Here is an 11,146-nt window from a genome sequence, read left to right as displayed (position 1 = left end):
TTTTAGACAGGTACGTGCCGAGTAAGACTGTGAGGGACGGGAAAAACCCACTGTGGTACAACAACAAAGTTAGGAAACTACTGCGAAAGCAAAGAGAGCTTCACTCTAAGTTTAAACGCAGCCAAAACCTCTCAGACAAACAGAAGCTAAACGATGTCAAAGTTAGCGTAAGGAGGGCTATGCGTGAAGCGTTCAGTGAATTCGAAAGTAAAATTCTATGTACTGACTTGACAGAAAATCCTAGGAAGTTCTGGTCTTACGTTAAATCAGTAAGTGGCTCGAAACAGCATATCCAGACACTCCGGGATGATGATGGCATTGAAACAGAGGATGACAGGCGTAAAGCTGAAATACTAAACACCTTTTTCCAAAGCTGTTTCACAGAGGAAGTTCCTTCTCTAAATCCTCGCACAAACGAAAAAATGGCTGATATGAAATAAGTGTCCAAGGAATAGAAAAGCAACTGGAATCACTCAACAGAGGAAAGTCCACTGGACCTGACGGGATACCAATTCGATTCTACACAGAGTACGCGAAAGAACTTACCCCCCTTCTAACAGCCGTGTACCGCAAGTCTCTAGAGGAACGGAAGGTTTCAAATGATTGGAAAAGAGCACAGGTAGTCCCAGTCTTCAAGAAGGGTCGTCGAGCAGATGCGCAAAACTATAGACCTATATCTCTGACGTCGATCTGTTGTAGAATTTTAGAACATGTTTTTTGCTCGAGTATCATGTCGTTTTTGGAAACCCAGAATCTACTATGTAGGAATCAACATGGATTCCGGAAACAGCGATCGTGTGAGACCCAACTCGCTTTATTTTTTCATGAGACCCAGAAAATTTTAGATACAGGCTCCCAGGTAGATGTTATTTTCCTTGACTTCCGGAAGGCGTTCGATACAGTTCCGCACTGTCGCCTGATAAACAAAGTAAGAGCCTACGGAATATCAGACCAGCTGTGTGGCTGGATTGAAGAGTTTTTAGCAAACAGAACACAGCATGTTGTTATCAATGGAGAGACGTCTACAGACGTTAAAGTAACCTCTGGCGTGCCACAGGGGAGTGTTATGGGACCATTGCTTTTCACAATATATATAAATGACCTAGTAGATAGTGTCGGAAGTCCCATGCGGCTTTTCGCGGATGATGCTGTAGTATACGGAGAAGTTGCAGCATTAGAAAACTGTAGCGAAATGCAGGAAGATCTGCAGCGGATAGGCACTTGGTGCAGGGAGTGGCAACTGACTCTTAACATAGACAGTAGTTATGTATTGCGAATACATAGAAAGAAGGATCCTTTATTGTATGATTATATGATAGCGGAACAAACACTGGTAGCAGTTACTTCTGTAAAATATCTGGGAGTATGCGTGCGGAACGATTTGAAGTGGAATGATCATATAAAATTAATTGTTGGTAAGGCGGGTACCAGGTTGAGATTCATTGGGAGAGTCCTTAGAAAATGTAGTCCATCAACAAAGGAGGTGGCTTACAAAACACTCGTTCGACCTATACTTGAGTATTGCTCATCAGTGTGGGATCCGTACCAGGTCGGGTTGACGGAGGAGATAGAGAAGATCCAAAGAAGAGCGGTGCGTTTCATCACAGGGTTATTTGGTAACCGTGATAGCGTTACGGAGATGTTTAACAAACTCAAGTGGCAGACTCTTCAAGAGAGGCGCTCTGCATCGCGGTGTAGCTTGCTCGTCAGGTTTCGAGAGGGTGCGTTTCTGGATGAGCTATCGAATGTATTGCTTCCCCCTACTTATACCTCCCAAGGAGGTCACGAATGTAAAATTAGAGAGATTAGAGTGCGCATGGAGGCTTTCAGACAGTCGTTCTTCCCGCGAACCATAAGCGACTGGAACAGGAAAGGGAGGTAATGACAGTGGCACGTAAAGTGCCCTCCGCCACACACCGTTGGGTGGCTTGCGGAGTATACATGTAGATGTAGATGTACTTCAATCATTGGCTCCTGTTTTGTCTAGTCGGTATGCTCCTTAGTCTGTGTCGCATGCTGCTTTGATTTCTGTGGCTTCTGTGGTTTATCTGGCTCCCTTTTGTACATATGACGTATTATGGACACACAACACCATGATTCCAATACAACATTAATTTATTTCTCTCCAAGGAACGTACATCATGGAATATAAAACATTAATTCAAGGATAATCAATATTTCCAGAGTGTCTATAATTACAAATATCAACCCGCAACACCCTCCCCACCCTGGTCAACTTCTAGAGGAGTGACCAGTTGAACGGGACGTGAGATTATGGATCCTTCTGAAGTTCGTAAAGTTAAAGTTCATATTTTCCCATCTCTTCCTTCATGAAGATCTTCTATCCGCGCCTTCCTCCACACGTGTCGTGGACGAACATCCTCTTGTAGAAGAACGACATCACCCAGCTGGAGTCTTCCTGAACCTGGCCTTGGTTGATGAGTTTCATGGAAGTTTTTGAGCAGGATCAGATATTCTTTCTTCCACCTGCTCCAGAAGTGTTCTACCATTTTCTGCAGCCGTTGAAATTCCTTGGACAAGTCCTTTCTAACTGGTGATTCTGGACCAGTAGGTAGTGTTGTGAGTCAATCACCTACAAGGAAATGTGCGGGCGTCAGTGGCTCACATTCCTCTCCCCCTTGTGTAATTGGTCTAGAGTTTAGTGCTGCTTCTATGCTGACCAGGATTGTGTTGAGACCTTCTTCGTCCAACTGCGACTGTCCTAAAACTTTTCTCAGGCAGCATTTGACAGATCCCTCCATCCGTTCCCAGAATCCTCCCCACCAAGGTGCATGTGGGGCAATGAATTTCCAAGTGATGGCTTGCTAGGCGAGGTACTTGTGCATCTTGCTTGCCGTGAGAGCCTGCCAGAGCTCCTTCAGCTCTAGGTGCGTGGCATGGAAGGTAGTAGCATTATCAGTGTAAATTGTGCTGGGCACTCCTCGTCTTCCGACAAACCTTTGTAGGACTTGAAGAAATCTGTCAGTTGACGTATCTGAGCATAGTTCCAGGTGTATGGCTCATGTTGTTGTGCATGTGAATAGAGCAATATATGCTTTCTTCGTAATATGTCCTTGTCTGACATATAATGGACCAGCAAAGGCAATACCTGTTACTGTAAATGGTTTCAGTGGTGAGACTAGTTCAGCTGGTAATGGAGCCTCAGTTTGTTGAACAACGTGAGCTTTCACCATCTTACAAGGTAGGCAACGGTGTATAGCATGTTTAATTGCCTGTTGAGCTCTAAGGATCCAGAATTCTGTTCGCAGTTCAGATAAAACTATGTTTACTCCAAGGTGACGCAAATGAATGTGAGTCTGCTGGATCAGTAAACGTGTGAAATGATGATGTCCTTCAAGAAGAACCAGGTGGCGTTGATCTATGGGTAATTCTGCAAACTGCAGCTGTCCACCGAGATGAATAAGACCATTATCCAAGAATGGGTTGTAGCGAGCTATCTGAGAATTACGTGGTAGAGGCATGTTGTTGTATAGTGCATGCAGTTCGAGCGCAAAATGTTGCTGTTGAACAACTTGAATCCAATAAGTGCGTGCTTCGCCCAAATCTGATGCCGTTAGTTCTCCTGATGTTCTGTTTTCTTTCAATAAGTTCTGTTTAAAGCAAAGTACCCATCCTGTAACTCTTAACAGCTTGAAGTAGCTACTGTACCGTGTAGCTGTTAAAATAGGAATCTTTGTTTGCACCACGAAGACTTGGTCTGTTAATTTCTTCTTTTCTGGCAAGGAGTGCTCTTCCATCTGTAAAATTCGAGGCCACTATGTTCTGTTCTTTGTTAACCAAGCAGGTCCATGGAACCGTGCAGAAGCATGGTGAACTTTATCTGCTGTGGTACCTCCGGAGGTTAGATCAGCTGGATTTTCGCCACCAGGGCAGTGCCTCCACTGTGACGGATTCGTTAGTCGTTGTATTTCCGTAACTCAACACAAAGTTTGACACAAAGGTTTTCCATCGATTAGGGTCATGTTGTAACCATCGTAAGGCTACAGTTGGGTCAGTCCACAGTGTTCTATAGTTCTTAAACCTAGCTCATCAATCAGGAACTTGGAAATGAAACTTGACTGACTACCACTATCCAGAATGCAGCGAGTAAGTTTGCTTAATCCTGCGGGTCCACTAACCCAAACTCGAGCTTTCTGAAGATAAGTAAAACCTGCTGAACTTACATCGATTCTCCCTACAGATGTAGAGCTAATTTGCTGAGAAGATGAAGAAGAGGCAGCAATGTCAGTACAGATAGCTTTGTGATGACTTTTCTTGCACTTAGAACACGAGACCTTGCCCTTCTTACTGCAGTTTCTAGCATTATGACCTCAGTTTAGACATATAAAACAGCGATTATCTTGCTTTAGTTTATCGATATGTTGTTGGCTATCAGTTCCTGTGTTGCAGTCGTGGGCCCAATGAGAGCGAGCTTCGCAAAATACGCAATATGGTTGTACCGGAACTTCTCGTTTAGGCTTACGCGGATTTTTCGCTTGCTTTGAATTTGTGTGAAGCGCTGCTGCAGTGGGCGTGAAGCTAGGAGATGACTGATATTCTGTACGAATCTTTTGTGTAGTGAGAGCACCACGAACTTCTTCTTCCAAAAAGTTAAGTAGTTTCAGTACATCTCCTTCCGCTACTTCGGTTCTTCTAGCATGAATGACCCATTTCTGGCACATTTCAGCGGGAAATGCATGCAGAATTTTTGGAGTGAGAATTTTACCGTATGCCACGACGTCTTCTCCTAAGGCACGCAGTGCTTGAATACGACGGTTACATTCCAGGAATGTACTGTTCAGCATTTCAGGTGTCGCTGACTGTACAGGCTTTAGCATATCCAAATAATCGAGGTGCGCCTGTATAATGCGATTGCTATCTCTGTATCTATTCAATAACATTTTCTTTGTTTCTTCATACGTGTTAGCCGTTATAGGTATTCCATCTACTAGCAACTTCGGTTCGTCTGACAGATACCCTTGTAGGAAAACATGTTTGTTTACTGTAGAAAGGGATGGGTCTTTATCAATGGTTGATTCAAATTGTTCCAAGAAACGGGACCACATTTTGACATCTCCACAAAATGACTCAAGCTTAATTGCTGGTAGCTTGACAGAGTGGAATACAGTTGGTTGTGTGAGCACTGGTGGTGACGTGATATTCATCTGCGACGTTGTGGCTGAAAGCTTGTAATCAATTGCTTTTGTAGCCTTCTGTATAGCACGTTTGACTTTGTCTATACATTCCTCACAGCTCAGCACGTCTGCATTGTATTCATCGTCAGAGAGAAAATTATGAATAGCGTCATCTAATGAAATGAGATTCTCTAGAGTTTCTTGAAGACGTTCCGTGTAATGTTCAACATCATCAAACGGGCTTTCTATGGTAATCAACAGCCGCACAAAACCGCGTAGCATTAGTCCTCTCCCTAGTTCGCTTTCTTTTGAAGTTTGCTAACTGTATCTCTGATTCGTCCTGCATTATGTCTTACTAAAGATGGCTGTTGTAAGGTTGTTTACGAATGCGCTTGTGAATAGTTTAAATGTTTAACAAGCAGCGTATGCGCAAATGTAAGTGAATGACAACCTTTTAACAAAACTAGCTACTGTGAGTGCAAGTTTCAGGCTTGCAATACAAAGCCGCAAAAATTGTTTTGAAGCAACTAGTTCATGCGATCATATTATATTGGAATGGACTTAGCTTGTGATGCGGTCCGACGTCGTCTCTTGTTTCCTACAGCGTGAAGTAAGCCGTTAATTGTTGAAATCACGCAGGAAATCGCAATTTCTTCCCGGGTTTCGGCACCAAAATATTACGGACACACGACACCATGATTCCAATACAACATTAATTTATTTCTCTCCAAGGAACGTACATCATGGAATATAAAACATTAATTCAAGGATAATCAATATTTCCAGAGTGTCTATAATTACAAATATCAACCCGCAACATGACAAGTCTGTTCATGAATGGGACACATACAAGCAACATCTGCAACAACTCTTTCAAGCTTTTGGGATTACTGACACTATTTTATATTGTGCCTTGTTCCTTTCACAGATATTTCCAAGAATGTATCAAGTCCTATGTCAACTCACCCATATGCAGGATTTGTCTTCTTTAACGTTTGACCAACTGTGTGAGCTTCTTTCAAAATACTTCTGTAAGTCCACCCATGTTATTGCACCACGAATTGAGTTTTAGCACTGTAGGAAGCAAACACATCAATCGTATCAAGCACGGGAAGCTGAACTCCATGGGTTAAGTTGTAGTTATTTTGTGTCCGATGTGTATGCTGATCAGATGGTGCGAGATACTATCATTCGTTTAGTTCTATATTGTGAGGTGTGAGAGTGTACCCTCCAGCAGAAAATCCATACCTCTCCAAGGTTTTAGCTGCCGCACAGATGTTAGAGGTGTCATGAGCTACGGGTAAGCGAATTGAGTCATGGTGTGAAGTAGCAGCAATCCAACCCTCTGCTCCACACCAAGCTTCAGGTAGTTCACAGGGAGAAGGCACGGTTGTTTTGGCCCACACAATATCACAGCATCAAGGCAGCTGGCCTCGGTCCCAGCAGCAGCCGTATCAACAAAGTATTCCACCCTTAAGACCATACTGCAATTGCACCTTGCTTGTGACTTACCAGTTATGCCTCCACTTGGTCCTTGCAATGGACACTTCACATTACAGATTGGGGCAGTACTGGCTCATAGATATTCTGATGGCTCTGAGAAGCCTATTGCTTATGCCTAAAAAATGCTGGCATCTGCTCAAGTTAGGAACCCTCAAATAGAAAAGGAAGCTCTGGCCATTGTACGAGGGTCATTCGATAATTAAAGAGACAAATTGGTCTGGAGGAAAAAACTGTTAGTAGGGCAAGTTTGGTACTTTTATGGCTTTAAGTTGATATCACTGGGATGGGCCCTGATCAGCTCAAGTATCAACATTGTTTTGTTTGTAACCTCAGAAATACATTTCAAGATGACGAGTCTGCTTGAAATGTCCACATTAGTTGAACAATGTTTTGTTATTCATTTTTTACATACTGAAGGCGAGAAACCAGTGAATATATACTGTAGAATGCTGAAGTTTATGATGAAAGTTGTATGAATTGTCCAAATTTTTACAAGTGGGTAGAGCAGTTCAAAAATGGTTGTGAGTCAGTGACTGATGAACACCGTTCTAGCTGACCTGTTATAGTTTCAACTCCTTCACTTGAAAGCCGAATTGATGATATTATTCGTGCTGACCACCGTGTGACTGTAGAAATGATAGTTGATAACATTATCTGTAAAAAGCTAAGTACCGCAAAACATGTGCAAGATTGGTCCCAGAGGAGTTGATGCGGCTACACAAGGAAACAAGGCTGAGAGTGTGCACAGAGCTAAAGGAACATTATGAAAGAGAAGGTGAGCACTTCCTCAACAAAATTTTAGCTTATGATGAAACTTGGGTTCACTGTTATGAACCAGAATCAAAAATACAAAGCATGGAGCGGAAGCACACCAACTCACCTGTCAAGAAAAAATTCAATACCCAAGCATCAGCAGGAAAAGTCATGTTGATGGTGATTTAGGATGCTGAAGGTCCAGTTTTTTGTGATTATCTTGAAGAGCAGCATACAATGAACAGCCAATACTACTTGGATTTGCTTTTGAACAAGGTGGAGCCAGCCATGAGAAAGAGACATCGTGGATCTCAGAGGAGAGGTGTGATTCTCCAGCAAGACAATGCATATTGCTCAACTAACCAGTGAAACCATTGACAAAATGGGCAGGGAAATTCTGCCTTATCCCCCTTACAGTCTGGATTTAGCATCTAGCGATTTCCTTTTTTTTGGTGCACTGAAGGATGCGGGAGGTTCCAGGACAATGAGGATGTGAAAAAGTTTATGGGAAATTGGTTAAAACATCAAGATAATGAGTTCTTTGCAGCCAGAATAAAAAAGCTTGTAGCCCATTGGAACAAGTGCATCACTGTTCAAGGGGATTATGCTGAAAAGTAGAAAAAGTATTGTTGTGTAAAAATAAATGTTTTTTTCTCTAGACCAATTTGTCTCTTTAATTATTGAATGAGCCTCATATATGCTGTGAAGGAATTCCATGTTTTTCTTTGTGGTACCAAATTCCACCTGGTCACTGATCATAAAACACGTTTCCTTATTCAGTCCTTCTGTGTTATTATCAGGTTAAGTGGCACATTGCATTTGACATTGGGCTCTTTTCCTTTCATTTTACAACTACGTGATTGATTTCTGCCCCACAAATCAACACAAAAATGCCAATGCTTTGTCCTGCCTGCCGGCCGGTCCAAACCCAGTAGTTGATCAGGAGCAATTGCTTTGTTTCCACATTGATGTCGCTGCACAGCAGATGGCTTATGGTTTTCCTGTAACTAGCGCATGGATTGTGAAGGTTGTAGCTTCAGATCCAATTTTGCAGAAGGTCATAACATTTATACAATATGGCTGACTGGGTTTATTGCCTCCTCATGCATCCAATCCCCTCTGTAATTATTACATCTTTTGACACTGATTCTCTGTTGTGGATGGTGTCCTGCTTTTAGACATGGATCAAATGGCCACTTGTGTAGTGATCCCCTCATTGATTCATTCGGAGGTTCTCTGTTTATTACGTGCAGATCACTGGGGTGTATCATGCACCAAAGCACTGGCCCATCGACACATGTTTTGGCCTGGCTTGGATGGTGACGTTACCCACCTGGTTGCCTCCTGTTCACTGTGTGTGATGCACCAAGCGGTTCCCCGGGCATCATTGTCTCCTTGTCCAATGCTGTTGTATGCATGGAACTGTTTACATGTGGATTTTGCTGACTCATTTCTCAAACACTTATTGGCTGCTAGTTGTTGATACATATTCTCATTTCCGTATGTCGTTAGTTGTGTTGGCACATCCACAACTGCCACCATCACAGCCTTGTCCAAAATGTTTTCACTCGAAGACTTGTTCACGGCATTAGTGACTGATAATGGTTCACAATTTTCATTGCACGAATCTGCAGTGTTTTGAAATTGCCATGGCATCCATCACATCCTTGCCCCACTGTTCCATCCACAATCTAATGGTGAGATGGAATGCCTAGTGGGAATGTTCAAAACTCAGATGAAGAAGTATGTTGCAAACTCTTCATCTGACGTTTCCTTAAATTGGTTTCTCCCCTTGCACCGTTTCACATTGTTCAGCGAGAAAAGCCCAGTGGAGCTACTCCATGGGAGCCAGCTGAGGACACTGCTATAGCTCCTGTGTCCTCCACCTGGACATCAACCTTTGCAGCCACTGCACTTCTTCCGGGCCAGTTGTGGCTGTCTGGGCATGCAGTTTTGGATGTTGCCCTAAATGGATTCCAGCTGTCATCACCAGATGCAGGGCGCAGCACCTCTGCAACATCTGTACAGAGGCGGAGATGGCCTATGCTTGAGGCACCGTGATCAGCTTCACCTTTGTTTGGATTACCAGGCAGCCCCTGATGTCACATCATTGCTGTCAAGCCTGTCCACATGAGGCGTCACATCACCTGCTACTGCCAGTTCTCCACTCCAGTGCAGGTGAGGGCATCTGTCCACAGTGGCCAAAGCAGCAATGCCATCATCAGGAATTCCGTCACCTGTTCCTGAGCAACTGCTGATACCAGCATCACCAGCACCACAACCACCATCACCAGAGCTGATACCTGAGGTCAGCACCTAAACAGCCCTGGCGTCACTGGTGTTGCTGTATGTTGGATGCAGAATGTGTCTGCACCCAAAGCACTTCAGACTATATGCTCCTGCTGCAGCACACCATCTTAGCCAGAGCTCAGTGGACAAGGAGGACAGCATGGATGTCTCAAGAATCTGTGATACTCCTAGGAGAGGGGTGTGTGTGTGTATGTGTGTGTGTGTGTGTGTGTGTGTGTGTGTATAAGAGAGAGAGAGAGAGAGAGAGAGAGAGAGAGAGAGAGAGAGAGAGAAATGACCATCAGAGCCTGCCACAGGACCCAGCCTATTTAAGGCTAGCTGACTTACAATCAGCCTCAGTTCTCTATTTGCATTGCTGCAGCTCTTTGTGTATGTAATTGGCTCCTGCTGAATGTCGCTTAAATACTGTGTTCAAGTTATTAATGCTTCCAGGAATAAAGTAGTGCTCAGTCTAGTGGTCATGTTGTACTTACACCTAATTACAAAATGCAAAAAGCTATGTGTGTTGTATATGAACACATGTGTGTAGAAATGTTTGGAACTCTGTGGCAGGAGAGGGACAAGTAATACTATCAATGAAAATATTACCTAATTTTGTATATTTCTACTGAAAGGTCACTAAGTTGGAGAAGGCGTGGCACAACAATAATTAATAACAAAAATACCAACACAATAAAATAATGCCTAAAGTTTGCAGAGAAAAAAAAAATGTATAGATTGCTTTGGAAACAGTTTGTGGAACAGCATGAAAATAATATAAAAGGAACAAGATACTTTTAATGCTTTACAGTGAGGCCCAAAATTTAGCTCATGATTGTTTTGAAATTGGTTCTTGGAGCAGCACAAAAATGATTAAAGAGAGAAAAAACCTTTAATACCTTGCAGTGAGGTCCAAAATGTTTGTGCCTTTCAGCAGTGAGGGCCAACAATTGCCTCAAATTGTGGCCCAATGTCAACCTTTAAAAACCTACATAGATTTGTTTTGAAGATAGACATATGATTTATTGACTGTACTAGCACTTCACATGCACAGTTCACTGATTTCAACATTCTGGTCACCTTTTTGTGTAATCATGAAAGTGGCTGAGGGCATCTGACAGGAAACATCTGGTGAAGTCAAATCTTATATCTTTGGCAGGAAACAAAGGGGGTTATTAGGAAAGAGACATGTATTAAGCAATCAGGCATCATCCAACTGGGAACTAATTACATGTGGGGTCCCACAAGGTTCCATCTTAGGGCCCTCAGATTTTCTTGTGTATATCAATGACCTTTCATCAGTAACATTACCAGATGCCAAGTTTGTTTTGTTTGCCGATGATACAAACATTGCAATAAATACCAAATCGAGTGTAGTCTTAGAAAGATCAGCTAATAAAATATTTGTGGACATTAATCACTGGTTCCTAGCCAATTCTTTGTCACTAAACTTTGAAAAAACACAC

This window comes from Schistocerca americana, chromosome 4, assembly GCF_021461395.2.
Source record: "Schistocerca americana isolate TAMUIC-IGC-003095 chromosome 4, iqSchAmer2.1, whole genome shotgun sequence".
NCBI lineage: Eukaryota > Metazoa > Arthropoda > Insecta > Orthoptera > Acrididae > Schistocerca > Schistocerca americana.
Note: the sequence above shows the minus strand (reverse complement) of the source record.